The sequence below is a fragment of the Petromyzon marinus genome, chromosome 22, assembly GCF_048934315.1.
Source record: "Petromyzon marinus isolate PM22_M1 ecotype Great Lakes invasive population chromosome 22, UKy_Petmar_22M1.pri1.0, whole genome shotgun sequence".
Lineage (NCBI taxonomy): Eukaryota > Metazoa > Chordata > Hyperoartia > Petromyzontiformes > Petromyzontidae > Petromyzon > Petromyzon marinus.
In genome coordinates, this window is record NC_133688.1 from 21744572 (window position 1) to 21750571 (window position 6000).

Genomic DNA, 6000 nt, shown 5'->3' on the forward strand with positions numbered 1-6000 from the left:
GAAAAATATTCCCCATTTCGGTGAAGCTCAACGGGCAGTTTTTCTGTTTTGGATGCCTTTTCAATAGATTTGATTGTTTTCCAAAAAATCCTGGCATTTCCATGTGATTCCAGGAGAGTGGAGGAAAAATAGGCATTTTTTGCATGCCGTATTTTTTTAACGCATCTATTCCTTAAAATCCTGTATTCTAGCCAGTCATTTACCAAATAACTTTTCTGAGCACATGCCCAAGCCTTGTCCCTAGTTTTCATGAGCTTTGTAATCAAAGGATCATACCATGGTGGGCGGTTGCCTTTAGTTTTAAATCTAACCAATGGAGCATGTTTGTCAAGAATTTGGAGAAACGTGTACCTGAAAGTCTCCCAAGCCGTAGTCAGGTTGGGGATATCACAGACCTTATCAATATCCGAGTGAAGCACATCATTTGTAAATGCCTGAGTGCTGAAGTGCCTCAAAGAGTGCTTCTCAACAATTTTAGGGGGGGCTTTGGGTCTGGCTGATGATCTCACACCAAAAATGAAGGAGTGATCACTAAGGTTATTACCCAGAACACCAGTCAGTGCGAAATTGTGAGGGGCATTTGTCAATAGGACGTCAAGCAGAGTTGACTGTCCTGGATTTTTTAGGTTGGGTCTTGTGGGGACATTTATTAATTGAAACAAGTTAAATTCATCTGGAAAATTTGTGGCCACGGCCGGCGGGTTTAGCCAATTCCAATTTAGATCACCCACTAAAATTATTTCACCTTTACATGAGGCCCATCCCCGCACATTAATATTCACGAGTGGGTGGATTTCTACACTAACGCAGAGGAAGGGCGAGCTGAATTAAATAATTTATTACGCAAAGTCGCTTCAAATATGACGTTTCTTTACAGAAAGTGACGGTAAAAAATTAATCGAAGCAGCAAAAGTGCTACATCCCGTCATGACGTCACTGCAAAAGAGGCCCCCCTCCTCATTAATATTCATGCGCGCATGGAAATTCACACACGCACACGAAGGTCGTGCACTCCACATGCCGCACCCCCTCCCCTCATGAATAATCATTAGTGGGTGACGTCACTCCACATGCTGCCGCACCCCTCCACAATAATCATGAGGGGGTGACGTCACTCCACAAGGGGCAACCCCCCTCATAAATAATCATGAGCTGGACAATTTTTTATTGAATATTTCAGATTTACTGCAATATACACCCGTCCCGGGCAAAAAGCTAGTTATATATAACTCATTTAATATATATAACTATCTTCTTTGCCCGTCCTAGGACGGAAGCTGTAATATTTACGAAAAAAATTAGCAGAGTATAATCGGTTCTATTCAGTAAAGTCACGTAGGCAAAAAAGAAAACAAAAATCACGACGTTTCGGCCACAACACAAGTGGCCTTCATCAGATGAAGGGACCGGACTGTCCAGAGGACAGCGTTGGAGTGAAGACAGCCAAGCCCAGGTCGTGTCCTTTAATGTGTGGGGGAGGAAACAAAAAACGCCTTGACAAAGGAATTAGCATAACAATGATGTACTGGACAGGCACGGTGGGGGGCGGGGGAGTTTACATAATGTTGGTGTGAAGGCAAATAAGCTGCTGTGAAAGTTTGGGATACCACTACTCAAATAAATATACTGCACCTACGTGACTTTACCCAATAGAACCAAAGAGTAATTGAAAAATAGTTTAATGTTTGGTATGATTTAGAACATCTTTCCAATGATTGCTTAATTTGAAACCATCCTCTCAGCTGAAATTGTGTCTGTGTTTGTAAATCTGAATTGACTCGTGGACAAATCTCTGATAAAAACCCGTGGGTTTGCAGAGAACCTTGGTATCGGAGAAAATTATAGTGTGATCACCCACAGCGTTGTAACAGTGATCAGCTACGGCAGAAGAATTCGTTCTGCCGTGTTTCAAATCTGATTTGTGTTTGCGAATTCGGTCAGAGACATGTCCTTTCGTCTCCCCGATATAGCAATCACCATAGGTGCAGCTCAATTTGTATACTCTGGGGTACTGTAAGTCAGGAATGACATCCTTCACGGATGGGATCAGGTCACGGATTTTGTGTACTGTATTGAACTGGACCAGGATCTTGTGTTTGTTTAGAATTTTGGAGATCTTTTTAGTAATGCCTGCTATATATGGTAGTGTGATGGTTTTGATCCGAGTATCAAGTGGTTGTTTCTGTATGGAGGAAGAAACAGCTTGGCGGATGGTACGGTCAGAGTATCCGTTCCTCTTGAGGGCCAGATGTACATGTTTTAATTCACTGGTCAGGTGGTGTTGGTCCGAAATGCAATGAGCACTGTGGTATAACGTTTTGATGAGAGAATTATTTTTAGTCGGGTGGTGGTGGGAATCAGGTTTCAAGTAGGAATCTGTGGGTGGGTGTCCTGTAGACAGAATGTCCCAATGAGCCATCAGGTCTCCTCTCAAACAGAACATCCAAGAATGGCAGCTTGCCATCTTTCTCCACTTCCATGGTGAATTTGATGGCGGGGTGTCTGGAATTGATGTGGTCTAGGAAAAGGTTCAAAGCTGGGAGGCCATGTGGCCAAATGACGAAAGTGTCATCTACATATCTCTTCCACAGGAAGGTCTGAGTCTGGATAGCGTCTGATTCAAATTTCTCCATGAAAACATTGTTTACCAAGGTCCCAGTACCTGATACCATTGAAATAATTTAAAATTTGGTCCAACATGGACTAGACCCCGATACACCTGCGCTGGTTAGGCACTGCCTCACCAATACCTACTTTACTTGGAATGGCACCTTCTACAAACAAAATTAGGGTACCCCCATGGGCTCCCCCTTGTCACCAGTGATAGCCAATGTTTTCATGGAGAAATTTGAATCAGACGCTATCCAGACTTCCACGCTCAGACCTTCCCTGTGGAAGAGATATGTAGACAACACTTTTGTCATTTGGCCACATGGCCTCCCAGCTTTAAACCTTTCCCTAGACTACATCAATTCCAGACACCCCGCCATCAAATTCACCATGGAAGTGGAGAAAGATGGCAAGCTGCCATTCTTGGATGTTCTGTTTGAGAGGAGACCTGATGGCTCATTGGGACATTCTGTCTACAGGAAACCACCCACACAGATTCTTACTTGAAACCTGATTCCCACCACCACCCGACTCAAAATAATTCTCTCATCAAAACGTTATACCACAGGGCTTATTGCATTTCGGACCAACACCACCTGACCAGTGAATTAAAACATGTACATCTGGCCCTCAAGAGGAACGGATACTCTGACCGTACCATCCGCCAAGCTCTTTCTTCCTCCATACAGAAACAACCACTTGATACTCCGATCAAAACCATCACACTACCATATATAGCAGGCGTTACTAAAAAGATCTCCAAAATTCTAAACAAACACAAGATCCTGGTCCGGTTCAATACAGTACACAAAATCCGTGACCTGATCCCATCCGTGAAGGATGTCATTCCTGACTTACAGTACCCCGGAGTATACAAATTGAGTTGCACCTATGGTGATTGCTATATCGGGGAGGCGAAAGGACATGTCTCTGACCGAATTCGCGAACACAAATCAGATTTGAAACACGGCAGAACGAATTCTTCTGCCGTAGCTGATCACTGTTACAACGCTGTGGGTGATCACGATATAGTTTTCTCCGATACCAAGGTTCTCTGCAAACCCACGGGTTTTTATCAGAGATTTGTCCACGAGGCAATTCAGATTTACAAACACAGACACAATTTCAACCGAGAGGATGGTTTCAAATTAAGCAATCATTGGAAAGATGTTCTAAATCATACGAAACATTAAAATATTTTTCAAGTGTGCAGTATATTTATTCGAGTAGTGGTATCCCAAACTTTCACAGCAGCTTATTTCCCTTCACACCAACATTATGTAAACTCCCCCCCCCCACCGTGCCTGTCCAGTACATCATTTCATGCTACATCATTTTATGCTAATTCCTTTGTCAAGGCGTTTTTTGTTTCCTGCCCCACACATTAAAGGACACGACCTGGGCTTGGCTGTCTTCACTCCTACGCTGTCCTCTGGACAGTCTGGTCCCTTCACCTGAAGAAGGCCACTTGTGTTATGGCCGAAACGTCGTGATTTTTGTTGTTTTATTTTTTACCTACTTGACTTTACCGAATAGAACCAAAGAGTATGGATCCTTGCAGTCACGAAAGCTTCAAATCTAGAACAGAGTATAATTGTATCTTGTCTAAATGTAATGGCAGTGAATCTTGCACTAAAGTATGTCATCAAAGACTTCACTCCATTTCACTGTAGCACTGCATTAATGACAGTGGATCTGCCACAAAACGAGGTCATACTGGTAGGAACCTCCTGGTTACACCAGCCCACAGGGGATTATTGTGTCCGTCCGTCCGTCGTGCATCCAAAAATGGGAGGGGTGGGGCTGAGTGGAGAGGGGAGGGTGGGGGGCTGGGTGGAGAGGGGAGGGTGGGGAGGGGCTGGGTGGGGAGGGGCTGGGTGGGGAGGGTGGGGTGGGGGAGGGTGAGGCTGGGTGGGGGGTGGGAGGGGTGGGGCTGGGTGGGGAGGGGCTGGTCACCCCGTGGTGCCCTTATAAAACTCAACGTTTAACCTACTCACGCCGGCTTGTGCCCGCCCTCACAGTCGGGCATATTTGCGGAATACACCACGTGCCGCCGTTGACCCTGGCCATTGACCGAGCAACCCAACGTTCCTACCAGCTCCCTCCGCAGGAATGTGTTAAAACACTTCACTGCAGTTCACTGTAGCACTGTATTAATGACAGTGGTTCTTGCACGAAACTATGTCATAAAACACCTCACTTCATGTCACTGAAGCACTGTATATAACTGACCTTAAATATGTTCAAATTCACTGCTCTGATACTTTATTCTCTTTTGCTTTCGGTCGCTGGGGTTGAAATTAATTGGAAATCGATACAATATCTGGAAAATGACCGAGAAATGTCTATTTGACCAAGTGCTGAAGAAATGAATGAAGACACCAAATCCACTTTGTTAGATTAACTATCAATAAAGAAACGTAAAACTTAAAGCGGGGGGGGGGGGGGGGGGGGTGTGGCTTGCGGAGTGACGTCACACGCAGGACACAGACATTCTTGGCTCATTATAGTAGTCATCTTCACCCTTCACTGGGATTACCGATCCCAGTGAAGGGTGAGGATACTGGTCATGGATGAGGCTGAAAGGTGAGTTTTATAGGCGGGGTTGAGAGATGAGGAGTAATGATGAGAGGTTATGGATGAGTTTGAGAGGTGATGACAAGGGATGACACTGGTCAATGTCTCCTCATAGCGCAGCAGCAGAGATAAAAAAAATATATATCTCAGTTCACCAGGTAAAGCCACCTTGAGCGATGAGCTTTTTTCATAGGCCACTTCGATTGCTCATCGAAGTGGCTTCTATAATCACATGTGGGGATTTCTAGTAGCAGCAAAATAATATAAACGCATGTTTCCAAATGTGGAGGGCAAAACCAATATACCCGGATAAAACTCCACGTGACAACGAGGAGAGAACATGCGAACCCCAAACATACACAGAGCCATCAATCGTCAGGATTTGGGATCGTACCCACGAATTCAGGTGTACCAGGTAATGCAGGAACTTGATTCCTTGAAAAGTGTTTATATTTGGTGGTTGGACATCTTCGTGACTGCAAGGATTCATGCTCTTTGTTTTTTTCGGTAAAGTCACGTAGGTAAAATCAAATTTAAAATAAAAGAAAACTAAATTAAATCACGACGTTTCGGAGGCAACACAAGGTTCCGTATTCAAGTGGAACATTCACAGCAAGATAGCTGCATCAAGTGGGGAGCTCTGAGACCCTCGAGCTTATATACAGGTCAAGGGGGGGGGGGGGGGAGCCAAGCAGGGGGCGATGGACGACGATGGCGTGCGGGGCTAAGTTAATCCGTCTTTAGTTATGTTGAGGGTTCGGGGGAAGCGGTGGTTCACTGCACTATTAAACTAAACTATTAAACTAAACTATT